At 37.5% G+C, this 13,852-nt stretch overlaps 2 long non-coding RNA genes across 5 annotated transcripts in view; one reads left to right on the forward strand and one right to left on the reverse strand.

Annotated features, from left to right (window-relative positions):
• Positions 1 to 13,852, forward strand: part of LOC135279265 (uncharacterized) — a 510,274-nt gene that overhangs the window by 137,687 nt on the left and 358,735 nt on the right. For 2 of the 3 annotated variants that reach the window (XR_010346534.1, XR_010346544.1), the window contains exon 1: positions 13,625 to 13,774. This is a non-coding gene — a long non-coding RNA (uncharacterized LOC135279265). Of the gene's footprint in view, positions 1 to 13,624; positions 13,775 to 13,852 lie in introns of those variants that run through there. The other variant, XR_010346537.1, reaches the window with a different exon arrangement.
• LOC135279266 (uncharacterized) overlaps positions 1 to 13,852 on the reverse strand; it is a 52,502-nt gene that overhangs the window by 19,447 nt on the left and 19,203 nt on the right. Inside the window, exon 3 of one of the 2 annotated variants that reach the window (XR_010346547.1) lies at positions 10,564 to 12,694. The exons of the other annotated variant lie outside the window; for it this stretch is intronic. This is a non-coding gene — a long non-coding RNA (uncharacterized LOC135279266). Of the gene's footprint in view, positions 1 to 10,563; positions 12,695 to 13,852 lie in introns of those variants that run through there. 2 annotated transcript variants of the gene reach the window in all.

Genomic DNA, 13,852 nt, shown 5'->3' on the forward strand with positions numbered 1-13,852 from the left:
GAAAAAGAGGCATTTAAATTGCATCCCTAACTTTCCCTGAAGAGACTAAAACCCTATTTGTCTTTGGGCATAATCCCACTGCAGAGCTGGTGGCCATTGGTGTGAGGCTGTTGGTGTGAGGGTTTCAGCCTGCCTGTGGTGAGTTCTGGCAGGTAAAAATTTATCAGTTGTCAGCAAGAGAATGGGGTTTAACTTCTTACTGAGCTCTAGAAAGGATGGGCCAGTGGCCATGGCATGTGCAGTGTGTACACACCCATGGTTTCTCTGGGTACTTCCTTGGTGCTCTTAGGCAAACATCCCTGCTGTGATCCATGATCACATTGGAAGTAATGTTTCTTCTCCATTAAAACTGAGCTAATATTCCTGACAAATATGTCTCAGGACTGCTTCAGAATTGCAAGTCTCTCTAATACTTCAATAATTTAGAGCAGTTAAGCTTTGTAGAGTCTTGTCTCTTTTGTGGGGTTAAAAACTTTGTCCTCTTGGGGTGTTAACCTGAAACCAAGTGTGTCTGTTTTCATTTTAGTTAAAATATAATTAAGTCACAGAGGAGGGGAAGCTATATTAAAAATTTTTGCTTTATGTGAAAATCTTTCCATGAAGCTCTAAAATTCTTACTCTATAGTAAGGTTTTTACCTGCTTGGAGTGTTTTTGCAGTTAACATGCTCAGTTATCATTACATAAATATAAGTTGGATGGAGAAAAATATGCTACTGCTATTTGCTGTGACAGTAACATAAAGGGACAATATTGAGATTATTTTTTTCCTGCTTGGTCTTTCTTGAATGCGATATCTTTATTTTTAAAATGGCATTGAAAACTCTGTCTAAAATATTTATAAAGCACAGATATTGCATAAGGGAAGAACTAAAAAAAGGAGTTCCTGGTTGTCAGCTCTTAAAGTAGAGGATGTAATTCTCCATTTATCTTTCAAAAATTAAGCTTTTCAGAGGTGATATCTATTAAATCCAACTAGAGCTTCACATTGCTGAAATGTGACTTTTAAAAATCTTTAGTTGAAAGTATTAGCTTTGCCATTTGTATGAAGGCAGCAAGCTACCCAGTAAAGGTAAAAACCTGAGTGACAAGGGCGTTTGTCTGGAATGGGGGAAGCATGGAACTCAAACACCAGCTTTTTATATCCCAGAAGAGCTCTTCGTTACTTGGTAATAGATTATTAGGAAATATTACTGTGTTTCTTTTTCCTTTTTTACCTGAACCTCCCCAAACAAAGTCAAAAAAAAGGACAGACATTGAAACATCTCTGTATTTCTTGCTGAAAAAACACAACTTACTTTTATTCCTTCCCAAGTTAGAAAAATGCTTTTGGTTATTTTTGTGTATTTATTTGTATATAGGCAACTTTAAAAAAAATACTGCCATTGTTCCGATGTCTAAATCCTATTTTAAAAATATTGTCTTTTGAGACTCCTGGTTGAACTGAGACTACAGAAAAAATTGAAATGTTGTGGTAAAACGTAAGCTAGCATTGGAAGCCAACCTGCACACCAGTGTCTGCTCCAAGTCCTCTGGGAGCTAATTCACGATGCATCTTGGATGCTATTTAGGTCAAATTTCTCCTAAAAATGGGTTATTCTCTAAGTTACTTCAAGAAATTCCTGCAGTCTTGGCACCTTGGGGCTTGCAGGTCATCTTGTTGTATTTATTGAGTACAACTCCATCTTGGAGATCAATCAATGGTGTCTCCTCAGCAGCTATTGATTGGGGAGGTGGACCATGAAAACCTGTCATACCCTGAAGCAGAGCCCTGAGCTAATTGGAGTGTAGTTGTGCCATTCCTTTATCCATAGTTACAGGGTGCTGGACTGTATGGCACAAACATCGTTGTAACAGAAAACCAAAGTATTACATGATAAAGATTAGTTTATTGATGGAGCTCAGGCTTGTGCAGAGCTGTGGGGATAGCTCTTCCATGATGTACCAGTAACTATTGTACAATGTAATAATTTAAAACCATTAGCAGCATGTTGTTGTCGTCTTTCATTTTAATTGTCTTATGTCTTCTGCTGTATGTTTTTTAGCACTGGCACATATGCCAGACTTTAAAGAGTCTATTGTGGAATGTTTGTCACAAACAACCAGGACTAAAAGGCTTGAGGGCATGAAATAAACATGCATTTGCATTAAAAAATAATTGCTGAAGGGTTTTACTTTGTGTCTTTGTTTTTGTCTTGGAGGAAAAGATGAACTCTTTCTGCATTTGGCTGGTGCAGAAACATCCAGACGTGTGTCTTCAGAAGTGCAGCTGGACTGCTGAGACGTTTGGGCAAAAGCAGAAACACCCTGTCCCTCCCTGTGCTGGCCCACCCACCTCTCCTGCTCCATTGGTTTTAACACTCCCTCCAGACTGGAAAGGGAAACATGTTAGACCAGGAATCCTTTGCTGCAGCTGCCTGACATATGGTACCACATAATCTCTGGTTCATTTTGACAGTGCCAAAACCCAACAGCCTCTCACAGCAGCCTTGAATGTAATAGGATGAACACACAATGCCACAACAAAGCTGCTGTGTTGGGTGTGTAAATCTGTCCATCAGTTAGCAAATTCCTCTTAATACTTGTTTTCAAGAAGTTGTTCTGATCATCAATTGGTTCGTTGGATGGGGCTTGTGTGATTTGGTTTTTGTACTTCTAGAGACAGACCCTTGGTTTTGGCTGTCATGATGCTGTACATGCAGGATTTCTATTTCCAGCCTCCTGCTGCTGTTTTGCTGACCTCTTTCTCGTCCGCAGGGAAGCATAAGTTAACACAAAGATTACAGTAAATTTGTTCTATGGTAAACTTACATCAAGAGAAGAAGCAGGAAGGCACTTCCACAAACCAGTGATGACTGCATTTCACTACAGTGTGGCTCATATATCACTGGAAATGACAAAGTGGTTTGAAATGCATAAGAACATCAAAGGCCCCTTGTTTATTCAAGGTCACAGACAGATGGAATCTGGTGTATGGCAAGCCTGTATGAAAGTTATGGTCGTTTGGAAATGGGAATGGATGAAACCAAAATTGGAACAAGATGTAGTCATGAAGGCAGTACATGGCATGATAAAAGACCATTAGCTCAGAGCATTTAAAATAAACTGGTTTTATCCCAGTTATGAAGGGTGATATTGGGAAATGTTTGGTTGGTTTTTTTCTTCCTCAGAGATGACTAATTTCACTTTTGGTGACTAGAAAGCTTTTCTCTTTTGGCTTGGTGGTTATTTGTCTTATTTTGCAGCCTTTAAAGAAAGTGTCACCCTTAAGATCATGCAGCTTCAACGCTGCCATTCCTCTTCTAAGTTTGCACTCTGATTATGTAGATAAGATTATTTGGCAATCCCTATTTCTGACAATCCCACTCTTGAATACTTTTTCAACATTGTCATTATAAGGAAACTGAAGAAATGCCTCAGATGTTTTAAATGAAAAATAGTATATTCAGTTTAGCATTTTATCCCACAGAAATACTCCAGTGGCCTTTTTTTAGCTTCCCTTTTCACCTTCTAAACTCAACAATTAAAAATAAAAGTTAGTTTGATTTGTTTTGTGGAACATGCAGACATAAACTCCATTTTCTGCCTCACCTTTTATTTCCAAAAGAAAAACACTGCCAGATTTTCAGAATAATTTTAATCATCTCTTTGTGGTTGAGCAACTTAATGGTTTGGCTTAGATTTACTCCAGCACAAGTGTCAATAATTATGAAGATTTGTTTTCCCAACATTTACCAGTCTCCTGCTATGGGGAAAACTTTGCTGCAGTCAGTTAATTGTTCCTCATAATTCATGCTTTTTTTCCTCTTTTTTCCCCCCTTCTTTTTGAAGATGGCTTTTAGTTTTAGTTTCAAATTCTCAAGTGTGCTTTAATACTGCCCTACCCACAGAGGAGAAGAGGGGGAAATAGCAGAAGAGGAGAGAAGAGGATCTACTAAAATTGACCTGCATGTCTTCACATCCAAATCCAAAAACATGATTAGCATCTGCAAAAATAACATTACACACAGGAAATAATTTCCTGACCAATTTACAAAGCAAATCTAGAAATCTACCACCAACTCTCATATTTTCTATAGATACAAATCATGGATCTTGACTTAAATATTTCCAGATAGGTTTATAGCTACTGAGTCATGCTCGAAGTTATTCATCCAACAATCTCTCTTCCTATTTCAGTCTGTGAGTATATTGTCTTTATAAATGCTTCCTGATTTGAACTTTTCTATGTTTAGATGATACTTCCCATAAACTGGTCAGGCCCCTAATTAATGCACTGGACTGCTAGGCATGTCAAATAAATAAAATAATTTTTTTGGACGTGTCAGAGATTTCACATTCATTAACCAGGTTTAAAGATTTCTGAACTCAAAGCCATTTTGATAAATACAACGTTTGGACATGATTTGCTGGCACACTGCTTTGGGAAAGAGACATTCTCAAAACAAATGTTACTGGATTATAAAACTGAGAATTGGGTTTTTTAAATGAGGCTTGAAAAATCTCAGAGAAATAGTCTTTACCATAATTATTTAGCAGTTTCTCTCTCTTCCTCTCTATCCTGCTAGCAGGAAAGAAAATGGAAGAAGACAAGGAACAGTTTAAAATAAAGTACACATTTTGCTCTAGTTCTCCTGATGAGATTAATGGAAAGTACGAAAACAGTAAAATTTGACTAGAGATTTATTTTGCCTTGAGATTTCTAGTCACCTTTTGAGAACAGGAGTTTCCTGAATTAATCAACTGGTGCAACTTACTTCTATGTGGGAATCTGCTCTCTTCAGCTGAGCTTCACATTATCTATAGAGTTCAGAAAGGGAGAATTTTCATTCTTGGAGTTCTTCCCTGTTTCTTTGGAAGAACATTGCCATGCTCTTGCAAAGAGAGATAGTTTGGGGAAATAAACAGAGCCTAAGACATTCTCTGGTTCATGCAGAATTTTTGTAGTCTTTGAATGACGCTTTTACACTTTCCCCACTACAGGCAGAACAGCCTCATTACTGGAACACTCAAGACTGTGATTTCTGAGTTACTTGCAAACATTCTAGTTTCCTCCACTTATAACTTGTTTCTGTGGGTTATAATTCAAGTATCTTACCAAGCCTTCTCCCAGAAATGTTCATGCAATTCCTTGACTCTAGGGTACTGGTACTTTTGGCTAGGGTTTGTTAAAGAAGTATGAAGGGTTTAAATTTAGATTAGAAGAAAATAGAATATTTCAGTTGGAAGGGATCTATGAGGATCATCTAGTACAGCTGCCTGAGAAATTCAGAGCTGACCAAAAGTTAAGGCATGCTGCCAAGGACATATTTCCCTTTTGTCCAGAGACAAAAGCCTCTGAAACATGGATGTACTTGGAGCATCAACCTGCTCTCTAGGAGTCCTGTTCCAGCATGTAGATTGCATGTTCTGTTGGTGTGACTTACTCCAAAACAGGAGTGACTTACAGAAAGAATGAAAGCAATAAGGTAGCCTAGCTCAGTGCCACTATTCCTGGAGTCTTTTAATCCATTTTATCTGCATGTTTGGTTTCCATACATTACAGAAAAAAACAGTTACAGAGATTCTAGCTCATTAAAAGAATTGTGAAATAGAGTTTGGGAAGTTTAAATGCCTTTAATGAGATGGCAAGGTGATAAAATGGGTCCCGTAATTATTTTGCATCATAGTTATTTTAGCTTTGACTGATTCAAAGTGAGGTGTAACTTAAGTGTTGATATCTTTGTTAACTCTATGTGTTAAATTAATGTTAATAGAAGAGTGCCAGCATAATATCTATTATTCTCTTAGGTCCTACCTAAATCTGTAAAATACCACTTAATCATGGCTAATCACTGGGCAAATCTTGATACTTTACAGAGGGTGAATTTCATCCTTATGCAATAGATCTCCTTGGATCTAATATATCTTTTAAGCTTTGCTTTCATATTACAGGAAGCTATCTCATTTCTTTCAGGAAACACAGCTATTTTTTTCCAAGTTCAGTTGCTTTCTGCTTCTTATATTCTATGGCTACTGAGCAATTCACTTCTCAAATGTTTACAGAGAACAGCTATGGAAAAGGGGAATCATGACTTTTTTAAATACCCATTTAAAGAAGATGGCTCAATAGTGCTCTGTAATCCAGTGCAGCTTCTCTCTTGTGGCCAGAGCCCCTGGCAGAGCTGGATCAGTTTTAGTTCATCAGAGCAAAATAATTTTTTTCTGGTATATTTGACTATATTAATTCCAAATATTTTCTCAATAAGATGTAGCATATTTTAATTGAAACATCCAGATGATGTTTAACTGAAACATCCATATTTTATTTTTACTTTCCTTTAGTGTTATTTTAGAACAGTCTAAATTATTAGACTCTTCTTTTAATTTATGGCTGCTATTTAACCATATCGTGAATATGTAGAAGTGATATAATTTTATGACTAAGATACTGGAAAATTCATCTTGTCTGCAGTCTTACATTCTTTAAATTAAACATACCAAATGTAAAAAAAGGGTTTTAAAATAGACATTAATTTTCTCAGAAGTAGATTCTAATATTAATATCTAGTCTTTGCAAATGATACAGCCCATATATACATTGTGATTTTTATATCCTGAAATATCTTATTTCCCATTTTGCATTGCAAATTTAGAAAGGGAAAATATCAGCTAGATTTTTTTTCTCTAATGTTTTAAGTCAGTGTAAAAATTAATCTTTTCAAGTTTTGGTGGTTTTTTGTTGTATTGTTTGTTTGTATTTAGTGTGTTTAGCTCAGGAAGGATTCTTCACACAGGATGGAGCTGATTTTTAGTGTGAGGTTTTGTTCCACCTTTTGTATTTATTCTGCATACGAAGGAAATTCTCTGTCTGGTAGAAGGAGATTTATATATCCATAGCTGCATCTCTGCCTACCTTGAGCCAATTATAACAATATGGCTCTTGTGCAATTTTGTAATTGTATTCAAATGGTAACAGGCTGTGATCTGAAAAATATAAGTATACATATGGTATACATGTGTATTTCTGTGGATGCCTATGCAGAATATAATGTACAAGCAAGTTCAGCTGATGATCTGTGCATCCATGCTTTGCTGCATTCATACACCAGAAGAGTTATTTTCTGATACTGTGGTGTCTTTCAGATGTGAAGAAATGCTTCAGATATAAAATCTCAATGCAGATGAGCTGTGTAACTTACAAATATCTGTGGTGTCCCTGTTTCTTCCAATTACTTTCATATCATTTGTATCCAGTAATAAATAATAGGTGTGTTTGCTGACAGCCCTGCTCCTTCAATCTGAGATCCAAAATTAAAGCTCGGTTTCTGACAAGAATTTGCTTTTGTTTAATCATTTAGAAAAAAAAAAAAGCTTAGAATTCTGAGCTAGACTAGAATCCAAATCACTCTTTTTGATAGAGAAAGACTTCACAGACTTTGCAGAATTAAGGTGAGTGGAAAATAATAAAAATCTGTTCCTGTTTCAAGCAGCAAAGAATTATAGCTCTGAAATGGATTTCTTGCATGAGATAATTATATCCTAATCACAGCTGTTTTTCAAAGTTATGCCAATTTTACAACATTCATCTTTAAACACCTGGACCTGTGTGTGATGATAGTGTTTCTGTGTTGTATTTTACATATTTGATGAATGCTGTAAGAGTGTCTCTCTGTATTTTTATATATCATTTACGCCAGCTGAATTTAACGCTCAAAAGCTGATTAGCAGCCTAAAGGCATAGGGCTGCCTGTACTCATCCAAATTACTTTCTATTGAAGTGTTCCATAGATGTCAATGGATTTATATCAGGCTCCATATGCAATATATATTTACATCCACACAGGAGAAGGAAACATTTATGAAGATTTCTGAGGTCTATTAAACTTAGGCAGTTCTATATCACAAAGACTATATTTCAGTGTGCTACAATATCAAGTTTTATGTTATATATTTGGAAAAACAATTGCAATTGTTAATATACAAAAGGTTTATGCTGTGCTCTTGTCCATGTGTTCTGTTTGAGCATCCAGGAAGATGTATCACTTCAAGGGATGCTAAAAAGAGGTCCTGCTTAAATCCTTCTAAATATCATCTCAGCTTAAGTGAAAAGTGTGGAATGAGGCTCACTGAAATAGCACTTGAAAAACCCCAGCAATGTTTATTGTTTTCCTTCTAGTTCAAGTTTGATGTTAAACATATTTAGGAAGAAATAAAAATGTTTTAATGCTGAAACATTAAAGCATTTTTAAATACCAAAACCAAGATCACATTCCTTTCCAGACTCTTGGTGCTGAAGTTTCCACTTCATCTGGGTATTTTCTCATTGACTTTTCTTTGTTGATCATCTGTGTTGTTTCTGTTTGGCCATATTAGCTAACACAGCCACTCTTCCCTTCTAAAGAACATATTAAACTTCCATGCAGAAAGGAAATTGGGGTGGAGGTGGTAAAACTGATTTAAGGAACATCCTAAAGGAAGTATAGTGCAGAGATGGAATAAAATCACTCTATTTCAGTCTGACCTTGCTATTGCAGCAACAAAAGCTCCATCTATATGTGACACATGTGCTGGAAATTATTTAAAGGATGTAAGTCACCAGCTTAATGGGTGAAGGAGGGCCATCCACAAGAGTATGTAGTTCCTTGTCCAAACCAGCGCAACAGTCTGAAGCTTGTACATGGATAAAGTCAGAGCTCTTTTGTCTCCTAGTGCTTCTCAGATAAAATATATAATAAGGAAACTCATGCAGTTGTTGACCTTTAAATGTATATTATAGTCTTTCATTTCATGGTTTTAAATAGCTATTTTCTTATTATAATTTAATAAATGTTATGCCTACAAACCTGGAAAAATTGGCTTGTTCCATCAATTTCAAGAGAGCACAAAGTACACTCTGTACTGTGTTGTAAAAGTTTTATTAAACTTGATACCATTTAAAATAGTCTTTGAGAATTGCTGACACAATGATTCCAGGTTCTTCTTGGCTTATATATAGCCTGAGAAGTGCTTGCAAGGAGCAGCTGATTTGCTGCACTGGTAATTGCTACCGGAGCCACACCAGTCTCTGGACATAATGTCTTTTTAGGTCTCGGTGCATTAGACTCAAATGAAGGGTAAAGATCATCTCAGGGAACAGTTTGCCTGGGGGGGTGGGATTTCAAGTGAGTAGATAAGAGCATTTAAACTGTTCTGCTGCTGTTGAATGACGGGTATATTTTGTGGGGAAGCCTGGAGTGGTGCTGGGATGAATGCATTGAAATAAAAGGCAAGTCAGGCTCAGAGCTGTCAGCCAAACCCATCTGTAAAGATGAATGGACCTTTGGATATCTTCTTGTATTAAGGTGTATTGTAGGAAAGAAATGCCTATAAGACTGTGGAGGATCGATCCTCATCTAATGGTCTGATTTCAGTTTTCAACATAGGAGTTGCAAATAACAGTCCTTACATGGCTAGGGAAAGCTAGTTTTCAGGAATAAGCATCATGCTCTGATAAATATTCATGTCAAAATCAAAGAAATTTGCAATTTGCTGGAGTTGTGACAGTGACTCTGGCCTAAAAATATATCTTCTTTTCTATGACTCCCTGTCCTTGCCTGGCTGTGTCCCTTGTTGGTGCTGCAGGAGTCCTGCTGATGTTTGTAAGGGTTAATGTGACTGATTTAAGAGTTTAAATGCAGATATTTTTTCAGGCATATTAGGCCTCAATGACTTCTCTTAGTTCTGAGAAGGTATAAGAAGGGAGTAAAACACGGTAAGCTCCTTCCTTAGAATTTATCCAGTGGTAAATCAGGGCTACAGAATATCCCTTTTGAACTGAAGGGACATCTAAACGAGAAGATTTTTCCCAAAGGTTCCGTACTGATCTTTATGGATAAAGATACCTGCAGTGGTGGGGGGGAAAAGATCCTCAATATTACTTTGTGTAATTTGAATAGCTATTAATTTTTATGGCATTTTCTGTCAGCCTCTCCTAAACAAGGAATAAAACCTTTTACTACTTGCCACAATATAAATATTTTATCTAAAGAGGGCTGTGATGAAAGAAAAGGAGACACAGACATTCATTGCTGAAGAATTTCTGAAGGATGGAAATTCCATCATAGCTGCATTTGACCGATTCTCTTTTAAGAAAATTGTTTTAAAAGCCTGGTTATAATCAGTGGTTAGGCAATATGAAATAAAAATATGCATTAGAAAACCATGCTTATGATTGGCATCAGTTTGAAACCATTATTTTACCTTGGACCTGTGGGACCTTTGGCTCATAATGGAAATGCTTGAGATTTTGAGAGTCCTGCAGTCCATCCAAGCCAAGCAGCATAATTCAATGATTGATTGAATTTTTGGGGTGTAAGGAAAAGGGGAAGATGGCTTTTAACTATAGCCCTGCTGTACATATCTTTGTGTGGTGATACAATACCCAAAAGTACTTTAAAAGGATCCCTGAATTAACAAAGCTGCATGTGGTGAGAAAAGCCTTGCTGCAACAAACCAAGAAAAGCACTGTCAGAGGGAAGGGAGAAAAGAAAACCCCAAGAACTCATCTCTACTTTGCTAAAAGAGCGCACCAGTCAGCCAAATGGTCATGTATGCTGTGCATTCCTTTTATTTTTCATTTGTTTTCTTGGTTAGTGTACAACAAAGAACAGAGGTGATGGGCAGAGCAACAAACCCACAATGACTGTATATATTACAGAAATATGGACAATGCTTACAGGAAAGCAGATTTAAAATGTGTGGTAACATTAAAAATGTCTCTGTTTATTCTGGTTCCCACACTTGGGAGTTTGAGGCATAAGCTTTTCCCTTGGCATGAATCTGACAGAACACTTAGTGCCTACTGAAGGCTAAGTCAAGTATAGCAGCAGGGCTGGGCCCTGAGGCCTAAGTAGCAGAGTTCATCATCCATCATCCCCTGACAGATGATTTTCTGGCTCTCTGTTACATAGGGAGAAAGTGTTCACAGAATGCACACTAAATATGTGTACATTTATGTGAAGAACTTCCTTCAGAAAACCCTTTTATTCTTAAGAGTAACAGTTATTTCCTATTTTTCACTGTGATTATGTCAATGTTTTTGCACACTGAAGAAAATTGTTTAAGCTTCTTACATCACTTCTACATGCTTATACATGAAGAGACTAGATAGCCTGAATAAGTGAATACTTACAGAAGTGTGCCATTGACACTAGAATACATGGAAGGGATTGTCTGTCATTTACTATTTATGTCATAGAAAACTCAGATGAGATTCTTAATATTTTCTTTTTCCTTCAAGGTCATCCAGACTACTAAAAAGTCATGAAGTAGAGAAGAAAATTCTAAGGGTTTTTATATGGTCATTGCTAAAGAAATAATTTACTTTAGTATCCACATATTCAGAATCTTTGCCTTGTTCTACCTTTGGTAAATTAGCAGCAGTACATTTTAGGGAGAAGAAAAACTCACAGATAAAACTTTTTGGCTAAACTATCTGAAAAGAGTGTTATTAAATCACCTAACTGAGCAGAATGCTCAATTTGCCATGATTATGGAAGCGAGTAAATTCTACTTCTGTCTTCTACCCTTTCTCCAGCTAAGACCGGGGAGTTATTTCTGTTTCCTTACCTTTCCTACATTTCCAAGTAACAAATAAAGTTCACCAAAGCAGAACCTCCTCATTTGAAGTGATTTTTTTCCTAACTCTCAGCTAAAGCCAAGTAAATGGAAACAGCAACTGCTAGCCCAGACTCTGTGCTTTGGCCCAATCCTGGGAGTGTGACATGATAAATACCCTGATGTTTTTGAGCACTGTCAATAGCATCCAGCTGGCTGTTTTTTAAATGTGTGGCATTTACAGATGCTTTCCTTCCTCCTTTCATATCTGCTCAACTCTGGTGGACTAAACACATATCAGCAAGGCCAAAATGTAAAATACAGACCTCACTGGGTTCCTTGGATGTGCTTGGTTTTTAATAGCATTGTATGCATTGAACCCACGTTAAGTATTTCTGCTGGGGTTAGGAGGAAGCATGGGGTCTGAATCTGGTTTGAACATGCTATTCCTCTTTGCAGTTTCTTCTTTTTGCCCCTCTGTTCAGCAGCTTGTTTTGGGTGTTGTAGTTGATGTGATCCAAAATATCATCATGGATATGTGTGCATGTGGTGCCTGGTGTCTGAGTTCTCCAACACAGCAGAGAGTAAGGTGAGTGAGAGACTTGTAGGTGGCCCTAACCTGATCCAAGCCAGCCCAGTTTTAAGCATAGATGGGACAAGATGTGACAGAGGTCTCTTTTGGCCTAAGTTATTTTAGGATTCTGTGATCCTGTATTTGGTTTCGCTGTGTACAGCTAGCAAGGGCTCATAAAAGCAGCCTGGTTTGTCCATAAAAGCACAATGGCCTTGGGGCATGCTGATCCACCCAAGTTACTTCTTGGCAGGAGGGGCCCAACCTCTGGATCCCGTTTTGCCTGCTTTTATAGCTGTTTCTGCATCTGGTGTGGGGTTGGGCCATAAAGCAGACGATCACTCTGCTGGGTAGGTACTCATTGCTGCTGTGGTTGAGTAGCTGGCACAGTAAATCAGATGAGTAAATGCTTTGAAGGAGCTTGATGCATGTGCTGGCACGTCAGGCAGACATAATAATAACGCAGGTCTTGCTACAGTGCCTTGTGGCATGCTTGTTTGGGAGCTCAGGCCATTGCTGGCAGGAGTGATCCTCAGCATTGGGTCATCCTGAGAGGGAAAACAGAGAGAATATGCTGATCTACCAACAGGACCTGCATTAGCATGTTTGGTACATAGGTATTCATGTGCTGAGCACACTGAAAGAGTGATTTAGAGACAGCTGCATAGTTCTCTGATGTGTGAACCCGGAGAGATGCAAAGGAGAACCCCCAAGACAATGGTAGAAACATTATGGTTTCAATCAGACCAATGGTCAGTAATTAATCCTATCTGAGGAGCTTCCCCTGCTGCTTTCACTGGCCTTCTGCAGCTGTAGCTGTTATTGCAACTGATCTGAAATGCTTTCTGTGCAACTTTAGAAAAAAGCCTCTTTATAAAACAGAATTTTTTGTGCTGGTTTCCAAATTAAAGGCCTCATGTGCAGGCACAGACACATATCCTTTCTCAAATGCAGAAAACCCTGACAGCCAAGGCCCAAAAGATGTGAAGAGCCCTTTCCAGAAAACAGATGGTCAGAAGGAATGTTTTTGGCAGTGGCAGTAAGAGCGGTCTAAAAGAAATGTACTTTTTATTTTGTTTTGCCTTTTGGGGGCTATTTAAAAAAAAAAAAATCACAAGCAAAAAACAAATCTCCCAAACAAAATGAACACCAAGAAAACCCATACCTAAAACTAACTTCTTAAAATCTGATGACATTGTATGGTTGTAATGAAGCAGGGAAGTCTTGGTAATTCAGTGCCTATCTGTGGTCACTGTGATGTAATTTATCTAATCTCATCTAAAATGTAATGCTTGCAGATTGATAATTCAAAATGTTTTATATTAAAACAGATGGGAATAGAGAGTTTGGTTCAAGAAGGATCAAATTCTTCTCTGTGATTGTGAATGAGTAATGATTTGACTAATTATTACTATATTTAGGGGAAAACCAGCTGTTCAGTGAATTTAATTTTTTACTCTTTTCACCTCTGTCCCTGCAGTGAAGTTATGTGTTTTCTTTCACTGGGAAGATGAAAGTATCATTCACTGAACACTCAACCAGTTTGGTTTAATTTTCTTAGGTTTCTGAGAAAGGAGCCAGAAATCAAACCTGGAACCTGTTGCTGCTAATCGAATCATGACAGAAAGGTAAGAAACTAGTTTTATTCCTAGAATTTGGGCTTTGTCCCCTCTACTTCTCACTGCTGCTCACAGTTGTATTTCAAA

This window comes from Passer domesticus, chromosome 12 (genome assembly GCF_036417665.1).
Source record: "Passer domesticus isolate bPasDom1 chromosome 12, bPasDom1.hap1, whole genome shotgun sequence".
NCBI lineage: Eukaryota > Metazoa > Chordata > Aves > Passeriformes > Passeridae > Passer > Passer domesticus.